Here is a 22,717-nt window from a genome sequence, read left to right on the forward strand (position 1 = left end):
CCTGTGCTGTCAATCGCGGCCGCGGGTGTCAGTCACCAGGTCACGGCCGGTCATTACCTGCCATGTCCCGGCGATTAGCAGCAGTCACTGACAGAGAGCACGGCTGCAGTGTTTACACTGCACCTCTGCTTTTTGTCAGTTCTCTGTCAGCTCCTGACATGCTGATCCGGAGAGAAGAGTTTATCTCTACGGATCAGCATGTTCCCGTGCAGTACACACCCCCACACCCTAGTAAAACACTCCCCTCACACAGTTAACCCTTTCAGTGAATAAAAAAGTTAACCCCTTCCTCCCCAGTGCCATTAGTACAGTGTCAGTGTTTTTTTTTTTTGCACTGATCACTGTATTGGTGTCACTGGGGATGTCAGCGACCCCAAGTCAGTTCCCCCCCAGTGTCAGAATGTCCGCCGCAGTCCTGCCATAAGTCGCTGATCGCCGCCATAAGTCACTGATCGCCGCCATAAGTCGCTGATCGCCGCCATTATTAGTATAAAAAAAAATTAAAAATCCCAGTATCTTTCCCGCCATTTGTAAACGCTATAACTTTTACGTAAATCAATTAATTTACACGTTTTGTTTTTTTTTTTTTAGCAAAGACATGTCACAGAATGCATTTTGGCCGAAATTTATGCCGAAATTTGATTTTTAAATTTTTTTACTGGACATGTTTTATAGCCTAAAGCCCAAAATATTGTTTTTTTTCCTCAAAATTGTCAGCCTTTTTTTTTATAGCGCAAAAAATAAAAAACGCACAGGCGATCAAATACTACCGAAAGAAAGCTCAATTTTTTGGAAAAAAAGGACGTAAATGTAATTTGGGTGCAGTGTTGCATGACCGCACAATTGTCAGTTAAAGTAACGCAGCGCCGTAACACAAATCCCTTCTGTAACCGCTTCCTTACCACCCTATAGCAGAAATACTGCTACAGGGCGGCATGGGTGCGCAAAATCACATATATACAGTCATGGCCGAAATTGTTGGCACCCTTGATATTTCTCCAGGAAATCATGTATTTCTCACGAAACGTATTGCATTAACACATGTTTTGCTATACACATGTTTATTCCCTTTGTGTGTATTGGGACAAAACAAAAAAAGGGAGGAAAGAAAGCAAATTCGACATAATGTCACACAAACCTCCAAAAATGGGCTGGACAAAAGTATTGGCACCCTTTCACAACTGCGGATAAATAAGAATGTTACAAGCATGTGATGCTCCTGTAAACTCACCTGGGGCAAGTAACAGGTGTGGGCAATATAGAAATCACACCTGAAAGCAGATAAAAAGGAGAGACGTTCACTTAACCTTTGCATTGTGTGTCTGTCTGTGCCACACTAAGCATGGACAACAGAAAGAGGAGACGAGAACTGTCTGAGGACCTGAGAACCAAAATTGTGGCAAAATATCAACAATCTCAAGGTTACAAGTCCATCTCCAGAGAACTAGATTTGCCTTTGTCCACAGTGCGCAACATTATCAAGAAGTTTGCAACCCATGGCACTGTAGCTAATCTCCCTGGTCGTGGACGGATGAGGAAAATTGATGAAAGATTGCAACGCAGAATAGTCCGGATGGTGGATAAGCAGCCCCAAACATGTTCCAAAGACATTCAAGCTGTCCTGCAGGCTCAGGGAGCATCAGTGTCAGCGCGAACTATCCGTCGACATTTAAATGAAATGAAACGCTATGGCAGGAGACCCAGGAGGACCCCACTGCTGACACAGAGACATAAAAAAGCAAGACTACAGTTTGCCAAAATGTACTTGAGTAAGCCAAAAGCCTTCTGGGAAAACGTCTTGTGGACAGATGAGACCAAGATAGAGCTTTTCGGTAAAGCACATCATTCTACTGTTTACCGAAAACGGAATGAGGCCTACAAAGAACAAAACACAGTACCTACGGTAAAATATGGTGGAGGTTCAATGATGTTTTGGGGTTGTTTTGCTGCCTCTGGCACTGGGTGCCTTGACTGTGTGCAAGGCATCATGAAATCTGAGGATTACCAAAGGATTTTGGGTCGCACTGTAGGGCCCAGTGTCAGAAAGCTGGGTTTGCGTCCAAGATCCTGGGTCTTCCAGCAGGACAATGACCCCAAACATACGTCAAAAAGCACTCAGAAATGGATGGCAAAGAAGCGCTGGAGAGTTCTGAAGTGGCCAGCAATGAGCCCAGATCTAAATCCCATTGAACACCTGTGGAGAGATCTTAAAATTGCTGTTGGGAAAAGGTGTCCTTCCAATAAGAGAGACCTGGAGCTGTTTGCAAAGGAAGAGTGGTCCAAAATTCCGGGTGAGAGGTGTCAGAAGCTTATTGATGGTTATAGGAAGCGACTGATTTCAGTTATGTTTTCCAAAGGGTGTGCAACCAAATATTAAGTTAAGGGTGCCAATACTTTTGTCCAGCCCATTTTTGGGGTTTTGTGTGACATTATGTCATATTTGCTTTTCTGCCTCTGTTTTATATTTGTTCCAATACATACAAAGGGAATAAACATGTGTATAGCAAAACATGTGTTAATGCAATACCTTTTTTGTGTGAAATACTTGATTTTCAGGAAAAATATCAAGGGTGCCAACAATTTCGGCCATGACTGTATATATATATACATGATTTGCGCTCCCATGGTTTTCACTCCCCTCCCAGGCTATGTCAGATTGCCCGTCAGTACACCAGTCATCACATTTAACCCTTTGATTGCCAGGAGCATGCTCATGTACAATAAACCTCCATTGCTAGTATAATGTCTGAACGGGTCAATATCTTTGATCAGATCAGCACTATACCAGCATTCATATTAGTATAGCGTCCCCAAAAACACAGCGTTAGCGGGATCAGCCCCGGCACCTGCTAGCATCTGCGTTTAGCCCCTACGCTTACCCCCCCCTCTCCCCCTTGATACATTGCACACAAAATCGCAGTGTTCGCAGAATCAGGCCTGATCTCTGCTAGCACTTGCCGGTAAATTTTGATGACTCTCATATGCAGCAGACTGCCAGTACTTGTGCCACGCTACCTTTTGGTGAACTGGCGAGTACCAGCGGTCTAGTACATCTTGGTCTTTCACATACCTCCTTGATTTTTGGAGCTGTTTTTCACGGAATATCTGTATGCATTGATTGTGGATCAAAGCAATTTATATGCACAACAATTTATAGCCGCCAACCCAAATTTAAACCTTGCCAGACCAGTTGCATGGAAACTCATTACGGTTTTCGAATTTACATTTTTTTTGGGCGTAACCCTCAACATGGGCATTACTAAAAGAAATGAATTGCGGTTGTTTTGGTCCGCAGATGCGATTCATCATATGCCGTGTTCTCTCCTGCCATGGCCAGGCATAGATATGAGAGTATAATGTGTTTTATGCATTTCAACGACAATACACTCTGTCATCCTCGGGGTAACCCTGAATTTGACCGGCTCCACAAAATTCAGCCCCTCGCAAATCACCTTAACCAAAAATTTTCAGATGTCTATACTCCCCAGCAAAACATCTCCATTAATGAGTCCCTCATTAATTTTTCTGGCCACCTTGCATTCAAACAATTTCTCCCCTGCAAGCGCGCCAGATATGGGGTCAAGATGTAGAAGGCCCGTGAGAGGGCAACAGGCTATACTTATAAGTTTTGGATTTACGAGGGAAAAGATAGTCACGTGGAGCCCCCTGGATGCCCAGACTACATGGGGAGCAGTGGCAAGATAGTTTGGGACTTGGTGTCATCCTTTTTCCATATGGGGTACCACTTATACCTGGACAATTTTTATTCAAGTGTACCACTATTTAGACATTTGTTCAATCTTGGAACTGGCGCTTGTGGCAAAGTGTGACCTAACGTGTGCCCACCACTAGAAGTGGGTGGATGCAGGGCGGTATATTCTAATGGTTGGCATACCACACACTTTTTCTGGCAGAGATTTCTTCTCATTTTTGTCATTCAGTCCACAGGCTGCATACAAAAAAAAAGAACATAGTATATATACCCAACAAGGACCAGCGACATACTGGTACATCACTGGATTTTGAATGGTTATACCAGGATGATGCCTACAGCTGCAGGCATCATCCTGGTATCGTTTTTTTCAGCCGACGATCAACTTTCATGTAAACATGGCTAATTAGCTGCAGGATTGCTTTTACAAGCAGCAGGAGATGATGCCCCCCCCCCTCCCCCGCTGCCTTCCACAGCCTTCTCGGGCAGTCTTGTGCCATCGGGGGAACCTGAGAATGCAGCCGGTGTTTCTGCCAGCTGACCATAGAGCTGATTGGAGACCAGAGTGGTGCCAATCATCTCTATAGTCTAAGAATTCGGAAGCTACAAGCATTTCATCACTTCAGTTTCGCAGGATATAAACAGCGCCATTTGTAAATTGGGAAAGCATCTGATCACACCGATTTTGGTTTGATTAGATAATGTAAGGGCAGAGGAGATATCTAGAGCCTGATAGACCCCAGATTTCTCAAAAAAGAATATATGACAATGCCCATTGAAGTTATAGGGGATAAAAATTGTAAATATAATAAAAAAGAATCAAAATAACAAAAAAAAAATCGCCCCTCCCATACGCACACACCTGTATGCACAAGCCTTGACCCTGTGCCGGTATGTAAACAGCGGTTGCACCATGCATGTGAGGTATCGCCACGAACGTCAGATCAAGGGCAGTAATTCTAACATTAGACCTCCTCTGTAAATCTAAAATGGTAGCTTTTAAAGGCTTTTAAAGCGTTGCCTATGGATATTAAAAATGTTTGCAGTTTGTCGCCATTGCACGGGGCATGCGCAGTTTTAAAGCATGTCATGTTTGGTATCTATTTACTCGGCATACCATTATCTTCTATATTTTAGGAAATAATTGGCAATATATTGTGTTTTTGTGCATTAAAAGTAAAAAAAGTGTATTTTTTTTTTAAATTTGCTTTTGAAAAATCGCTGCACGAGTACTATGTGCCATAAAGAATTGTAGTACCCACCATTTTATTCATTAGGGTGTCTGCTTTAAAAAAAAATATCATGTTTGGGGGTTTAAATTAATTTCCTAGCAAAAAATACTGATTTTTTTCATGTGAACAAAAAGTGTCAGAAAAGGCTTGGTTTTCAGGTGGTTGGAAGAGTGAGTGATGTGTGGCATAAACTTCTAATGCTGGGCATAAAACACCCCCAACCCCTTAAAACGACCCCTTTTTGGAAAGTAGACACCCCAAACTATTTGCTGAGAGGCATGTTAAATCAATAGAAGAATTTATTTTTTTACCACGAGTTTTTGGAAAATGCCAAAAAAAAAATTTTTTTTTTGCACAAAATTGTTACTTAAATGATTTACTGCTCACACATGCCATGGGTATATGTGGAATTACTCCCCAAAATACATTCTACTACTTCTCCCGAGTATGGAGGTACCACATGTGAGAGACATTTTGGCAGTCTAGCCAAGCACAGGACCCCAAAATCCAATAAGCACCTTCAGGCTTTTAAAGGGCTTTATTTCCTCATTACACTTCCAGACTACCTATCACAGTTTCGGAGGCCCTGAAATGCCAGGATAGCACCTAACCCCCCCCCCCCCCCCAAATGACCCTTTTTGGAAAGTAGACACCCCAAGGAATTTGATAAAAAGCACGGTAAGTATTTTGCAGATCTCATTTGTTGCCACGAGTTTTTGGAAAATGAAGAAAAAAAACAAAAACATATTTTTTCTATTCTGTTTTTATATTTCAAAACCTTGTGAGAAAAAATTAGATCTGCAAAATACTCACCATGCCTCTTTTTAAATTCCTTGAGGTGTCTGCTTTCCAGAAAGGGGTCATTTGGAGGGGTTTAGTGCTATCCTGGCATGTCAGAGCCTTCGAAACTGTGATAGGTAGTGAGGAAGTGTAATGAGTTACGCACCTTCAGGCTTTCAAAGTGGTCATTGGATTTCAGGCTCCTGTATGTGGCTAGGCTCCCAAAAAGTCCCACACACGTGGTATCCCCATACTCAGTAGAAATGGCAGAATGTATTTTGGGGTGTAATTCCACATATACCCATGGCTTGTGCAAGAAATAAATCATTTAAACTTTGTGTAAAAAAAAAAAAAATGTTTTGTCATTTTTCAGAAACTTGTGGAAAAAAAATAAATCTTCCATGGACTCAATATGCCTCTCAGCAGATAGCTTAGGGTGTCTACTTTCCGAAAAGGGGTCATTTGAGTGTGTTTTTACTATCCTGGTATTTTAGCACCTCAAGAAATGTGATGGGCAGTCAGTAAAAGCTGTGTAAATTCCATTATCTATACCATATTTTGTAGACACTATAACTTTCATACAAAGCAATCAATATACACGCATTGGGAATTTTTTAACCAAAAACATGTAGCAGAATACATTTTGGCCTAAATTTATGACGAAATTTTAGTTTTTTGGGATATTTTTTATGACTGAAATGAGAAAATATTGTTTTTTTCAAAATTTTTTTTTTTCTTCAAAAATTTTCTGGTTATAGCTCCAAAAATAAAAAGTGCACAGGTGATCATATACCACCAAAAGAAAGCTCTATTTGTGTGAAAAAAAGGACCTAAATTTCATTTATGTACCGTATTGCATGACCGCGCAATTGTCCGTTAAACTAGCGCAGCGAGGTATAGCAAAAAAATGGCGTAATTGCAGTATCTATACCATAGATTGTATATGCTATGACTTTCACACAAAGCAATCAATATACACTTATTGGGATTTTATTTACCAAAAACATGTAGCAGAATACATTTTGTCCTAAATTTATAACTTACTTTGAGTTTACTATATATTTTTTATAGCTGAAAGTAAAAAATATAGTTTTTCTTCAAAATATTTGGTCTTTTTTTGTTTATAGCGTGAAAAATAAAAAGTGCACAGGTGATCAAATACCACCGAAAGAAAGCACTGTTTGTGTGAAAAAAAGCACATAAATTTTGTTTGGGTGCAGCATTGCATGACCGCGCAATTATCAGTTGATTTAGTGCAGCGCCGAGTAGCAAAAAGAGGCCTGGTCAGGAAGGGGGGTAAATCCTCAGGAGGGCAAATGGTTAATCAAGCGCAGTGGACCAACACCAGCAGATGACATGGCTCCCCAAATCAACACAGACTGTGGAAACTTCACACTGGACTTCAAGCATCTTGCAGAGTGTGCCTCTCCATTCTTCCTCCATACTCTGGGTCCTTGGTTTCCAAATGAGATGCAAACGTTGCTCTCATCAGAAAAGAGGACTTTGGACCACTGAGCAATAGACCAGGCCTGTTTTTATTTAGCCCAGGTAAGACGCTTCTGACGTTGTTTGTTGTTCAGGAGCGGCTTGACAAGAGGAATACGACATTTGAAGCCCATGTCCAAGATCCGTCTGTGTGTGGTGGCTCTTGATGCACTGTTTCCAGCCTCAGTCCACTCCTTGTGAAAGTCCCCAACATTTTTGAATGGCCTTTTCCTGTCAATCCTCTCCAGGCTGCGGTCATCCCTGCTGTTTTGCACCTTTTTCTTCCACACTTTTCCCTTCCACATAACTTTCTATTAATGTGCTTTGATACAGCACTTTGGGAACATCCAACTTCTTTTGCAATTACCTTTGAGGCTTTCCCTCCTTATGGAGGATGTCAATGATGGTTTTCTGCACAAGTGTCAGGTCAGCAGTCTTTCCCATGATTGTGATTCCTACTGAACCAGACTGAGAGACCATTTAAAGGCTCAGGAACCCTTTGCAGGTGTTATGGCCTAATTAGCTGATTAGAGTGGGACACTTTGAGCCTAGAATATTGCACCTTTTCACAATATTCTCATTTTCTGAGATTGTGGATTTGGGGTTTTCATGAGCTGTAAGCCATAATTAGAGATGAGCGAAGAAATGAAAAATTCGATTCGACTGATTCGGCGAATTCGTGGACAATATTCGATTCGAGTCGAATAAATTCGCTGTGAATTTAACTTAAAAAAGGGTGTTTCTAGGCTTCAGAGAGACTTAATATTAGTGCAGAACACTGTACCTTTAATTTAAATGCCCTTGGAGTCTGCTGGGGAAGAGAAATAATACTGTCAGTCAGTATGACATGCAGATGAGTGCCGTCGATCTTAGAATCACCGCACACTTCACTCATTTGGGCAGTCACGGGGCCAAAACCAGAGTGTGGAGCCACAGTGTGGCGGTGGAGGCAGCAGCAATGGGAGGCCATACAGCACCCTATGACAAAAATGGAAACCACCAGCAGTGTGAGGAGACCTGAAAGTGGCACATGGCAGAGTGTGGCGATAGAGACAGCAGCAATGGGAGGCCGTACAGGGACCCATGACACACTCTGGACCTGGCAGCAGCATGAGGAGGCGGTACAGGGGCCCATGACAGATTACGGGCCTGGCAGCAGCATGAGGAGTCGGTACAGGGGCCCATGGCAGATTACGGGCCTGGCAGCAGCAATGGGAGGCCGTACAGGGACCCATGACACACTCTGGACCTGGCAGCAGCATGGGGAGGCGGTACAGGGGCCCATGACAGATTACGGGCCTGGCAGCAGCATGAGGAGTCGGTACGGGGGCCCATGACACACTCTGGACCTGGCAGCAGCATGAGGAGGCGGTACAGGGGCGCATGACAGATTACGAGCCTGGCAGCAGCAACTTGGACAGGAGGACGTTCAGCTTCTGCACCGTCGGGTGCGTGCTCGCAAACTGTTGTCTCTTGGAAACGGATTCCAAGAAAGACTGCTGACGGAATCCGTGAAGAGGAGTAGCAGGAGAAGGAGCATCTGAACGAGCGGAATATGCCAACAAGCGACAACAGTGGCCCATGACAGATTACGGGCCTGGCAGCAGCATGAGGAGTCGGTACGGGGGCCCATGGCAGATTACGGGCCTGGCAGCAGCTATGGGAGGCCCGTAATCTGCCAGCACCCTATGACAAAAAATGGAACCCACCAGCAGTGTGAGGAGACCTGAAAGTGGCACATGGCAGAGTGTGGCGATGGAGACAGCAGCAATGGGAGGCCGTACAGGGACCCATGAGAGACTCTGGACCTGGCAGCAGCATGAGGAGGCGGTATAGGGGCCCATGGCAGATTAGGGGCCTGGCAGCAGCTATGGGAGGCCCGTAATCTGCCAGCACCCTATGACAAAAAATGGAACACACCAGCAGTGTGAGGAGACCTGAAAGTGGCACATGGCAGAGTGTGGCGATGGAGGCAGCAGCAATGGGAGGCCGTACAGGGACCCATGAGAGACTCTGGACTTGGCAGCAGCATGAGGAGGCGGTATAGGGGCCCATGGCAGATTAGGGGCCTGGCAGCAGCTATGGGAGGCCCGTAATCTGCCAGCACCCTATGACAAAAAATGGAACACACCAGCAGTGTGAGGAGACCTGAAAGTGGCACATGTTTGGGGCATGATTCATGGCGGATTTAGTCAGTTGTGTCAGGAACTGGTGGTTTGAAATCCAGACTAATCCACGCCTGATTCATTTTCACAAACGTGAGTCTCTCCACACTTTGGGTGGACAGTCGTGTCCTCCGCGGAGTTGCAATACCTCCTGCCGCACTAAACACGCGCTCCGATGCCACGCTACTGGCCGGGCATGACAGCCTTTCAAGGGCAAATTCAGCTAGTTGGGGCCAAAGGTCAAGTTTCGTTGCCCAGTAGTCAAGGGGATTGTCTACCTCGGTTGGCAGGGTGCTGTCCAAGTAGGCCTAAGCCTGTTGTTTGAGGTCCTGCTCCAGGTCCACCTGATGCTGCTGCTGCTGCTGCGGCTGGTTAGTAGTTTCCTCACTGCGCTGGTGAAGAAAGCTACTCATCATCGACTGCAGACTGAGGCAGCCGCTGCTGGTGGAGCTGCCACTGCTCCTACCACCCCACCCCTCCCCTGCTGCCATGGCAGCGGAACACGAGCGCACAGGGCCCACAGTGTCTGAGGATGGACGTTGGCGCAGACAGGCAGAGACCAGCTGACTACATAGGTGTTTTTTATAGTACGTTATTTTGGCCTCCCTCTCAGCAGGTGTGAAAAAGGCCACCATTTTTGAACGGTAGCGAGGGTCCAACAAGGTGGACAGCCAAAAGTCATCCCTCTGTCTGATGGTTATTATTCGGCTGTCGCTACGCAAGCAACCGAGCATGCTATGGGCCATTTGTGCCAAGGAATGCGAGGGACTCCCTGCCTCCATCTCCACAGCATACTGCCACGGTGCGTCTAGGTCCTCTGTCTCCTCTTCCTCCTCCTCTACCAGATGCTCCTGCTCCTCCACTCCTGTCCGCTGAGTGGAAAAACCACCCATTTCACTCAATAATTCCTGAGCACCAATGTCCTCCTCTACCTCCTCCTCTTCTTCCAGTCCTGCCCCCACAGGGGCCATGTGGCGTTGAGATCTGTGCGCCACGTCTACCGCACCCTGACCAGCCATTGTTAACAGCATTTGTTCCAGGACGTGCAACAGAGGAATGACGTCGTTCATCCCATAGTCCTGCCGACTCACGAATAGCGTGGCCTCCTCAAAGGGCCTGAGCAAGCGCAGGTGTCACGCATGAGCTGCCAATGGCTGACATCTAAGTTACACAGGGAGTACCTTTATCTGCTTTTAACATCAGGAAATCTGTGATGGCCTTTTGCTGTTCGTAAAGGCGGTCTAACATATGTAGGGTTGAATTCCACCTTGTTGCAACGTCACAGCATGAGGAGTCGGTATAGGGGCCCATGGCAGATTAGGGGCCTGGCAGCAGTTATGGGAGGCCCATAATCTGCCAGCACCCTATGACAAAAAATGGAACACACCAGCAGTGTGAGGAGACCTGAAAGTGGCACATGGCAGAGTGTGGCGATGGAGACAGCAGCAATGGGAGGCCGTACAGGGACCCATGAGAGACTCTGGACCTGGCAGCAGCATGAGGAGGCGGTATATAGGGGCCTACGGCAGATTAGGGGCCTGGCAGCAGCTATAGGAGGCCCGTAATCTGCCAGCACCCTATGTCAAAAAATTCAACACACCAGCAGTGTGTGAGGAGACCTGAAAGTGGCACATGGCAGAGTGTGGCGATGGAGACAGCAGCAATGGGAGGCCGTACAGGGACCCATGACAGACTCTGGACTTGGCAGCAGCATGAGGAGGCGGTATATAGGGGCTTATGGCAGATTAGGGGCCTGGCAGCAGCTATAGGAGGCCCGTAATCTGCCAGCACCCTATGTCAAAAAATTCAACACACCAGCAGTGTGAGGAGACCTGAAAGTGGCACATGGCAGAGTGTGGCGATGGAGACAGCAGCAATGGGAGGCCGTACAGGGACCCATGACAGACTCTGAACTTGGCAGCAGCATGAGGAGGCGGTATATAGGGGCCCATGGCAGATTAGGGGCCTGGCAGCAGCTATAGGAGGCCCGTAATCTGCCAGCACCCTATGTCAAAAAATTCAACACACCAGCAGTGTGAGGAGACCTGAAAGTGGCACATGGCAGAGTGTGGCGATGGAGACAGCAGCAATGGGAGGCCGTACAGGGACCATGACAGACTCTGGACTTGGCAGCAGCATGAGGAGGCGGTATATAGGGGCCCATGGCAGATTAGGGGCCTGGCAGCAGCTATGTGAGGCCCGTAATCTGCCTGCACCCTATGTCAAAAAATTTAACACACCAGCAGTGTGAAGAGACCTGAAAGTGGCACATGGCAGCAGAGTGTGGCGATGGAGACAGCAGCAATGGGAGGCCGTACAGGGACCATGACAGACTCTGGACTTGGCAGCAGCATGAGGAGGCGGTATATAGGGGCCCATGGCAGATTAGGGGCCTGGCAGCAGCTATGTGAGGCCCGTAATCTGCCTGCACCCTATGTCAAAAAATTAAACACACCAGCAGTGTGAAGAGACCTGAAAGTGGCACATGGCAGCAGAGTGTGGCGATGGAGACAGCAGCAATGGGAGGCCGTACAGGGACCCATGAGAGACTCTAGACTTGGCAGCAGCATGAGGAGGCGGTATATAGGGGCCCATGGCAGATTAGGGGCCTGGCAGCAGCTATGTGAGGCCCGTAATCTGCCTGCACCCTATGTCAAAAAATTTAACACACCAGCAGTGTGAAGAGACCTGAAAGTGGCACATGGCAGCAGAGTGTGGCGATGGAGACAGCAGCAATGGGAGGCCGTACAGGGACCCATGAGAGACTCTAGACTTGGCAGCAGCATGAGGAGGCGGTATATAGGGGCCCATGGCAGATTAGGGGCCTGGCAGCAGCTATGTGAGGCCCGTAATCTGCCTGCACCCTATGTCAAAAAATTAAACACACCAGCAGTGTGAAGAGACCTGAAAGTGGCACATGGCAGCAGAGTGTGGCGATGGAGACAGCAGCAATGGGAGGCCGTACAGGGACCATGAGAGACTCTGGACTTGGCAGCAGCATGAGGAGGCGGTATATAGGGGCCCATGGCAGATTAGGGGCCTGGCAGCAGCTATGTGAGGCCCGTAATCTGCCTGCACCCTATGTCAAAAAATTTAACACACCAGCAGTGTGAAGAGACCTGAAAGTGGCACATGGCAGCAGAGTGTGGCGATGGAGACAGCAGCAATGGGAGGCCGTACAGGGACCCATGAGAGACTCTGGACCTGGCAGCAGCAGGAGGAGGTGGTATATAGGGGCCTATGGCAGATTAGGGGCCTGGCAGCAGCTATAGGAGGCCCGTAATCTGCCAGCACCCTATGTCAAAAAATTCAACACACCAGCAGTGTGAGGAGACCTGAAAGTGGCACATGTTTGAGGCATGATTCATGGCGGATTTAGTCAGTTGTGTCAGGAACTGGTGGTTTGAAATCCAGACTAATCCACGCCTGATTCATTTTCACAAACGTGAGTCTCTCCACACTTTGGGTGGACAGTCGTGTCCTCCGCGGAGTTACAATACCTCCTGCCGCACTAAACACGCGCTCCGATGCCACGCTACTGGCCGGGCATGACAGCCTTTCAAGGGCAAATTCAGCTAGTTGGGGCCAAAGGTCAAGTTTCGTTGCCCAGTAGTCAAGGGGATTGTCTACCTCGGTTGGCAGGGTGCTGTCCAAGTAGGCCCAAGCCTGTTGTTTGAGCTCCTGCTCCAGGTCCACCTGATGCTGCTGCTGCTGCTGCGGCTGGTTAGTAGTTTCCTCACTGCGCTGGTGAAGAAAGCTACTCATCATCGACTGCAGACTGAGGCAGCCGCTGCTGGTGGAGCTGCCACTGCTCCTACCACCCCACCCCTCCCCTGCTGCCATGCCAGCGGAACGCGAGCGCACAGGGCCCACAGTGTCTGAGGATGGACGATGGCGCACAAAGGCAGAGACCAACTGACTACATAGGTGGTTTTTATAGTACGTAATTTTGGCCTCCCTCTCAGCAGGTGTGAAAAAGGCCACCATTTTGGACCGGTAGCGAGGGTCCAACAAGGTGGACAGCCAAAAGTCATCCCTCTGTCTGATGGTTATTATTCGGCTGTCGCTACGCAAGCAACCGAGCATGCTATGGGCCATTTGTGCCAAGGAATGCGAGGGACTCCCTGCCTCCATCTCCACAGCATACTGCCACGGTGCGTCTGGGTCCTCTGTCTCCTCCTCCTCCTCCTCTACCAGATGCTCCTGCTCCTCCACTCCTGTCCGCTGAGTGGAAAAACCACCCATTTCACTCAATAATTCCTGAGCACAAATGTCCTCCTCTACCTCCTCCTCTTCTTCCTGTCCTGCCCCCACAGGGGTCATGTGGCGTTGAGATCTGTGCGCCACGTCTACCGCACCCTGACCAGCCATTGTTAACAGCATTTGTTCCAGGACGTGCAACAGAGGAATGACGTCGTTCATCCCATAGTCCTGCCGACTCACGAATAGCGTGGCCTCCTCAAAGGGCCTGAGCAAGCGGCAGGTGTCACGCATGAGCTGCCAATGGCTGACATCTAAGTTACACAGGGGAGTACCTTTATCCGCTTGTAACATCAGGAAATCGGTGATGGCCTTTCGCTGCTCGTAAAGGCGGTCTAACATGTGTAGGGTTGAATTCCACCTTGTTGCAACGTCGCAGATCAGGCGATGCTGTGGAATTCCGTTCTGCCGCTGCAGCTCAATGAGGGTGTTCTTTGCGGTGTAGGAATGGCTGAAATGCATGCACAGTTTACGTGACATTTTAAGGATGTCTTGCAGTGGGATGGTGGATTTTAGGAACCGCTTGACAACCAGATTGAACACGTGAGCCATGCATGGCGCATGGCACAACCTTCCTTGACGCAGAGCAGACACCATGTTCTTTCCGTTGTCAGTCAACATGGTTCCGATTTTTAGTTTGCGCGGAGACAGCCATCTGTCGATTTCTCTGTTCATTACACTCAGCAGTTCCTCCCCTGTGTGACTACGTTCGCCAAGGCATACCAGGTGCAGCACAGCGTGACACCGTTGCGCCCTGCACATGTGATATGCCGGTCGGGTAATGGGACTTGGCACGGGGGTGGCGGCTGAGGACACGGCGGAAAAAGAGGTGGTAGAGGCGGACATGCTTGCTGGACCAAGGACGTGCAAACGTGGAGGCAAAAGCGTCGTGACCTGTCCAAGTTGCTGGTGCGGCTGTGCCGGCACCACGTTCACCCAGTGGGCCGTAAATGACATGTACTGTCCCTGACCGTAGTTACAGCTCCACACGTCGGCGCTGCCGTGCACTTTGGCAGAGACCGACATGCTCAAAGACTGGCCCACCATCTCTTCTACATGTGAATGCAGGGCTGGCACTGCCTTTTGGGCAAAGAAATGACGGCTTGGCACTCTCCACCGCGGCGCGGCACAAGCCATCATTTCTCGGAAAGGTGCTGAGTCCACCAGTTGGAAAGGGAGGGACTGCAGCACCAGCAACTTGGACAGGAGGACGTTCAGCTTTTGCACCGTCGGGTGCGTGCTCGCAAACTGTTGTCTCTTGGATACGGATTCCAAGAAAGACTGTTGACGGAATCCGAGAAGAGGAGTAGCAGGAGAAGGAGCATCTGAACGAGCGGAAGATGCCAATGAGCGACAACTCCCCTCAGCAGAGGTGTTGGAGCCTTGACTGGCTGATAGAGGGCGATTGACGACGTCGGGTGACGGAGCAAGTAACGGAGCGGGTGATGGAGCGGGGGCTGGGGCAGGCAGAACCGCCGTATGTTTATCACGGTTTTCCCAGGCCACCGAATGGTGACGCTGCATATGCTGACGCAACGCTGTAGTCCCAACATGGGCCCCCTGGCCACGCTTGCATTTCTGGCCACATAGTCGACATACGGCTACGTTTACTTCCTCGGGCGGCTTGAGGAAAAATTGCCACACCACCGAGTAGGAAACTTTGCCCCCGCTACTCTTCACTGGCTGACTGCTACTTCCTCCGTGCGCACCGGCACCACTACTGGCCGTGGTGGTAGGCTGCAGTGGAGCTGGTGCTCTACTCCGTGGACGTTTGGCTCCACTGACACTGATGCGACCCTGCTGCTGTCTCCTGGGCAACCCACCGACTGTTTTGCTCGCTGCCAAGCTGCCACCCTCTTCTCCTGATGATGCGGAAGAAATTGCCTGATGACGACGAGGCTGCCAAGTGCGATCAACCTCCTCATCATCAAGTAGGGTCTCCGCCTCACTACTAGCCCCCTCGGCTGCGTCTGGGTCAGGAGACAGACCTGTCTCTAGACCGGCTACCGAGCCACTCTCCTCGCCAGTACTTGTTCGCTTGGCTGCTGAAAAGGCCGATGTCTCCCCCCGTTCCTGACCGCCCTCTGTTAGCTCTTCCTCACTGTACAGTGGGGCTGAGCCCACAGCATGCGATACTTCGCTTGGTGAGGGAACAGCAAAGGACAGGGGCAGGTAGAGGACACGTGATTTCAGTGGGCTTGGTCCCGGGCCATGCCAACTAACGGTTGTGTCTGACGTACCCACCGACCGTTGGCTGTAGGTGTCAGAGGTGACCTGGGAAGAGGAAGACGACCGAGCCAACCAATCAATGACGGCAGGGTTGTCGGTGGAGACACGACCGCTGGATGACACCGGGAGCACTGGCCTCTGGCTGCGAATACTGCTGCCTCGACCCCTTCCTCTGCTGCCACGTCTGCTCGCTCCTAAAACATTGCCTCCTCTGCCACTCCTCTGCATGTTGTCTGACATACTATTTAATTCAACGATTAGGTGTCCCTGAGTAACAATTCTCTGGCACGCAGTAACAATTCTGTCTGTCCCTGAGTATGAATTCTGTGGCCCTGAGTAACAATTCTGTGTCTGTGCGAGTAACAATTCTGTGTCTGTGCGAGTAACAATTCTGTGTCTGTGCAAGTAACAATTTTGTGTCTGTGCGAGTAACAATTCTCTGGCACTCAGTAACAATTCTGTCTGTCCCTGAGTAACAATTCTCTGGCACTCAGTAACAATTCTGTCTGTCCCTGAGTAACAATTCTCTGGCACTCAGTAACAATTCTGTCTGTCCCTGAGTAACAATTCTCTGGCACTCAGTAACAATTCTGTCTGTCCCTGAGTAACAATTCTCTGGCACTCAGTAACAATTCTGTCTGTCCCTGAGTAACAATTCTCTGGCACTCAGTAACAATTCTGTCTGTCCCTGAGTAACAATTCTCTGGCACTCAGTAACAATTCTGTCTGTCCCTGAGTATGAATTCTGTGGCCCTGAGTAACAATTCTGTGTCTGCGCGAGTAACAATTCTGTGTCTGTGCAAGTAACAATTTTGTGTCTGTGCGAGTAACAATTCTCTGGCACTCAGTAACAATTCTGTCTGTCCCTGAGTATGAATTCTGTGGCCCTGAGTAACAATTCTGTCTCTGTGCGAGTAACAATTCTGTGTCTGTGCAAGTAACAATTTTGTGTCTGTGAGAGTAACAATTCTCTGGCACTCAGTAACAATTCTGTCTGTCCCTGAGTAAGAATTCTCTGGCACTCAGTAACAATTCTGTCTGTCCCTGAGTATGAATTCTGTGGCCCTGAGTAACAATTGTGTGTCTGTGCAAGTAACAATTCTGTGTCTGTGCAAGTAACAATTTTGTGTCTGTGAGAGTAACAATTCTCTGGCACTCAGTAACAATTCTGTCTGTCCCTGAGTAACAATTCTCTGGCACTCAGTAACAATTCTGTCTGTCCCTGAGTATGAATTCTGTGGCCCTGAGTAACAATTCTGTCTCTGTGCGAGTAACAATTCTGTGTCTGTGCAAGTAACAATTTTGTGTCTGTGAGAGTAACAATTCTCTGGCACTCAGTAACAATTCTGTCTGTCCCTGAGTAAGAATTCTCTGGCACTCAGTAACAATTCTGTCTGTCCCTGAGTAACAATTCTCTGGCACTCAGTAACAATTCTGTCTGTCCCTGAGTAACAATTCTGTCTGTCCCTGAGTATGAATTCTGTGGCCCTGAGTAAGAATTCTCTGGCACTCAGTAACAATTCTGTCTGTCCCTGAGTATGAATTCTGTGGCCCTGAGTAACAATTGTGTGTCTGTGCAAGTAACAATTCTGTGTCTGTGCAAGTAACAATTTTGTGTCTGTGAGAGTAACAATTCTCTGGCACTCAGTAACAATTCTGTCTGTCCCTGAGTAACAATTCTCTGGCACTCAGTAACAATTCTGTCTGTCCCTGAGTATGAATTCTGTGGCCCTGAGTAACAATTCTGTCTCTGTGCGAGTAACAATTCTGTGTCTGTGCAAGTAACAATTTTGTGTCTGTGAGAGTAACAATTCTCTGGCACTCAGTAACAATTCTGTCTGTCCCTGAGTAAGAATTCTCTGGCACTCAGTAACAATTCTGTCTGTCCCTGAGTAACAATTCTCTGGCACTCAGTAACAATTCTGTCTGTCCCTGAGTAACAATTCTGTCTGTCCCTGAGTATGAATTCTGTGGCCCTGAGTAAGAATTCTCTGGCACTCAGTAACAATTCTGTCTGTCCCTGAGTATGAATTCTGTGGCCCTGAGTAACAATTGTGTGTCTGTGCAAGTAACAATTCTGTGTCTGTGCAAGTAACAATTTTGTGTCTGTGAGAGTAACAATTCTCTGGCACTCAGTAACAATTCTGTCTGTCCCTGAGTAACAATTCTCTGGCACTCAGTAACAATTCTGTCTGTCCCTGAGTATGAATTCTGTGGCCCTGAGTAACAATTCTGTCTCTGTGCGAGTAACAATTCTGTGTCTGTGCAAGTAACAATTTTGTGTCTGTGAGAGTAACAATTCTCTGGCACTCAGTAACAATTCTGTCTGTCCCTGAGTAAGAATTCTCTGGCACTCAGTAACAATTCTGTCTGTCCCTGAGTAACAATTCTCTGGCACTCAGTAACAATTCTGTCTGTCCCTGAGTAACAATTCTGTCTGTCCCTGAGTATGAATTCTGTGGCCCTGAGTAAGAATTCTCTGGCACTCAGTAACAATTCTGTCTGTCCCTGAGTATGAATTCTGTGGCCCTGAGTAACAATTGTGTGTCTGTGCAAGTAACAATTCTGTGTCTGTGCAAGTAACAATTTTGTGTCTGTGAGAGTAACAATTCTCTGGCACTCAGTAACAATTCTGTCTGTCCCTGAGTAACAATTCTCTGGCACTCAGTAACAATTCTGTCTGTCCCTGAGTATGAATTCTGTGGCCCTGAGTAACAATTCTGTCTCTGTGCGAGTAACAATTCTGTGTCTGTGCAAGTAACAATTTTGTGTCTGTGAGAGTAACAATTCTCTGGCACTCAGTAACAATTCTGTCTGTCCCTGAGTAAGAATTCTCTGGCACTCAGTAACAATTCTGTCTGTCCCTGAGTAACAATTCTCTGGCACTCAGTAACAATTCTGTCTGTCCCTGAGTATGAATTCTGTGGCCCTGAGTAACAATTCTGTGTCTGTGCGAGTAACAATTCTGTGTCTGTGCAAGTAACAATTTTGTGTCTGTGCGAGTAACAATTCTCTGGCACTCAGTAACAATTCTGTCTGTCCCTGAGTAACAATTCTCTGGCACTCAGTAACAATTCTGTCTGTCCCTGAGTAACAATTCTCTGGCACTCAGTAACAATTCTGTCTGTCCCTGAGTAACAATTCTCTGGCACTCAGTAACAATTCTGTCTGTCCCTGAGTAACAATTCTCTGGCACTCAGTAACAATTCTGTCTGTCCCTGAGTAACAATTCTCTGGCACTCAGTAACAATTCTGTCTGTCCCTGAGTAACAATTCTGTCTGTCCCTGAGAATGAATTCTGTGGCCCTGAGTAAGAATTCTCTGGCACTCAGTAACAATTCTGTCTGTCCCTGAGTAACAATTCTCTGGCACTCAGTAACAATTCTGTCTGTCCCTGAGTAAAAATTCTGTGGCCCTAATAACGTTTCTGTGGCCCTAAGTAACAATTCTCTGGCACTGAGTAACAATTCTGTCTGTCCCTGAGTATGAATTCTGTGGCCCTAACTAGCGTTTCTTTGTCCCTAAATAACGATTCTGTGGCCCTCATTAACAAGTCTGTGTCCCTGAGTAATGGTTCTCTGTCCCTAAGTAACTTCTCTCTGTCCCCAATTCTCGTTTCTGTGGCCCTAACTCTGTCCCTGTCCCTAGTACAGAGCGGTCTGCCTCTGTTCAATGACTGCAGGCAAATGAAGATTTCCAAAATGGCCGCTATATATACCTCGACCATTACACAGTGCTGGCTGGCTGGCTGCTGATTGGCTGATGCGATCACATGTCGTTGAGGAATGCATTATGGGGCAGCGCGCCTTGTCTGCGCGCCTTCCCCGACATCCCCGCTCCGTCGCCGCACATGTCAGCCGCCATTTTCTGAAAAATTTCGATTCGCGCGTCCGAATTAGGCTGTTTTTCGGATTCGGCACGAATCGAAATTTTTCCGATATTCGACTCGAATTCCACTTCGGATACTTCGATTCGCTCATCTCTAGCCATAATCATCACAATTATGACAAATCACGGCTTCAACTATTTTGCTTTGCATGTAATGTGTCAGGATTGGACTCACCGCTGGTGATGCTGGGGCTCACCTGCTGTGTGGGCTGCAGTACCGGTGCTTGCCAGCGGGTGCTTTCAACAGCCAGGGTCTAACTCCTGCAATCAAGCCCTCACCTGAGGCTGATTGCAGGAGATGTATTTAAGCAGTACCAGGCCAGCAATCAGTGCCTTGGTGTTGGTTCCCATGAGCCTCTGTACCTGATCCTGTCGTCTGCCTGCCTGTTTCCTCTGCTTGACTCTGACACTGATCAAACTCCGCCTGCACCGACCCCGGCTGTTCCTGACCTTTCTCCTGCCTGCTCCCTTTGTACCTCTTCTGCCCGATTGTTCCTGACCCGGCCTGCCTGACCACTCTACCTCTCCAGCCCTGACTACACCTGTCTGTGTTCCTGAACATACTGACATTAGTTGGAGGTTTGGTTTTGTTTTATACTGTGTGTTTGTATACTCGTGTGGTTCCTTATAAATGATATTCTTATTTCATCACTCCTGAAGCCTGCCATTCCCTGTGTCAGTCCACACACCTCTGGTCATACCTGGATCCCTGACATAATGGGGTTTATTTACTAAAGCTGGAGAGTCCAAAATCAGACTCCCTTCTGCATAGAAACCAATCAGCTTCTAACCTCAGCTTGTTCAATGAAGCTTTGGCAATGAAACCTGGAAGCTGATTGGTTTCTATGCAGAAGGGAGTCTGATTTTGGACTCTCCAGCTTTAGTAAATAAACCCCAATGAGTCTCTCTCATATATTAGTTTCACCTTTTAAGTTGCATTACTGAAATAAATGAACTTTTGCACGATATTCTAATTTTTCGAGTTTCACCTGCATGTACAAAAGCAGATGTGTTGGTGGACCTGCCCTCCACTTTACTTCTCTTTGAGAACTTGATTTCACCTTTGCCACCCAAACAGTAAGGTAACCCACAGATGAGTCATTTTTTTTATTCAACCAGTAGGTTGAATAAAAAGAAAACTGACTTGATTCCCCCATCCACGCACTCAATGTTGATGAGGGAATCATCTCCACTGAGCTTTTGAATTCTGAAAGTGGGGGGACTTTTCAGCCATCAGAATACACTGAGTCTGAAGCACTGCAGGGAAAATCCGACAAGGTAGTTGTACAGAAGTCGATCAGTAAATTGACTTCTGTGCAACCACACTGCCCATACATGGATTGAAATTTGGCCAGATAAGCATGTATGACTAGTTTTAGAGTCTGTGTCACAGAGGTCATTGCCACTGCTGGCCTAGAGGTGGCTTCTGCAAGTATGGAAATTCTCTTAAGATCTGTATCAATGAATAGGGAAAGGGAGGGGGTGATAATTAGAAGTGGTGGGTGAATTGTAGCCTCATCAGTGCCCATCAGTGTAGCCTCATCAGTGCGCATCAGTGTTGCCTCTTCGTTCCTCCTCATCAGTGCGCATCAGTGCAGCATCATCAGTGCTGCCTCTTCATTTCTCCTCATCAGTGCCCATCAGTGTAGCCTCATCAGTGCTGACTCTTCATTCCTCCTCATTAGTGCCCATCAGTACAGCCTCATCAGTGCCCAACAGTGTAACCTCAATGCTGCCTCTTCGTCCCTCCTCATCAGTGCCCATCAGTGTAGCCTCATCATTGCTGCCTTTTCATTCCTCCTAATCAGTGACCATCAGTGTAGCCTCATCAATGCCCAACAGTGCAGCCTTATCAGTGCCCATCAGTGCAGCCTCATCAGTGCCCATCATTGTAGCCTCATCAGTGCTGCCTCTTTGTTCCTCTCATCAGTAACCATCAGTGTAATCTCATCAGTGACCATCAGCTTTTCATTATAGCAGAGCTACACTTACCTTTCTGTCACCGGTCCCCATCCCTTGCTGGCATCTTCCTCTAAGTTTTGGTCTTAGGGCATCTGGGCATGCGCGGTAGTCAGTCGTCCTAGCAATGTAAGATGAAATATGCATGCACAGCTCATTTTGCATGCCAGAGGATGCTGCAAGCAGGCAGGAAGGTGTATTTTATTGCATACCAGTCAACACATGTCTCTTCTACAATAAAGAGCCTTCCTACTCACTGTTTGCAACAATGAGCGTTATCTCTGCTTTACGGGTTCATTCATGTGGGTTGCCAGGAGGCGGTAAAAGCAAGTGGCTGCTAAACAAATTCTGAAAATTTTACAAATAAGTAATTTTTCTGGTTCACTGATGTGCGCTGATGAGGCTGCACTGATGAGGCTGCACTGTTGAGCACTGATGAGGCTACACTGATGGGCACTGATGAGGCTGCACTGTTGAGCACTGATGAGGCTACACTGATGGGCACTGATGAAGCTACACTGATGGGCACTGATGAGGCTACACTGATGGGCACTGATGAGGCTGCACTTTTGGGCACTGATGAGGATACACTGATGGGTACTGATGAGACTACACTGATAGGCACCGATGAAGAGGTACGAAGAGGCAGCACTGATGAGGCAATGCAAGCTGCAGTTTGTACATTCTCCAAAAGATGGTGCCATGACTTATTGTCAGTGAAAGGGACAAAAAGAAACTGACAGGAAGTGTAGACAGTAAGTAATGTCAGGTGCAGACAGAAAGTGATGTTGAGTGAAGACAGGAAGTGATGTCAGGTATAGGCAAGTAATAGAAAGACAAACAGGAAGTGATGTAGGGCACAAAATGAAAGTTGTATAGTTAATAGCAGAGGAAGTAAGTGGATCTTTTCTGAAAGCAGAGAACCTGTAGAATAAAAAAATGGCAGTTGCAATATTTTCCATTGCATGATATTTGCGCAATTGTTTCTCAAATCTGTCTTCAGCAAA

At 47.5% G+C, this 22,717-nt stretch overlaps 1 protein-coding gene across 1 annotated transcript in view; it reads right to left on the minus strand.

The window, feature by feature from the left end:
• LOC149466215 (uncharacterized) overlaps nt 1–22,717 on the minus strand; it is a 475,763-nt gene that overhangs the window by 351,624 nt on the left and 101,422 nt on the right. The gene's annotated exons all lie outside the window — the stretch shown is intronic.

The sequence above is a fragment of the Staurois parvus genome, unplaced genomic scaffold, assembly GCF_062004578.1.
Source record: "Staurois parvus isolate SC_StPar_1 unplaced genomic scaffold, SC_StPar_1.0 ptg000132l, whole genome shotgun sequence".
Taxonomy (NCBI): Eukaryota; Metazoa; Chordata; class Amphibia; order Anura; family Ranidae; genus Staurois; species Staurois parvus.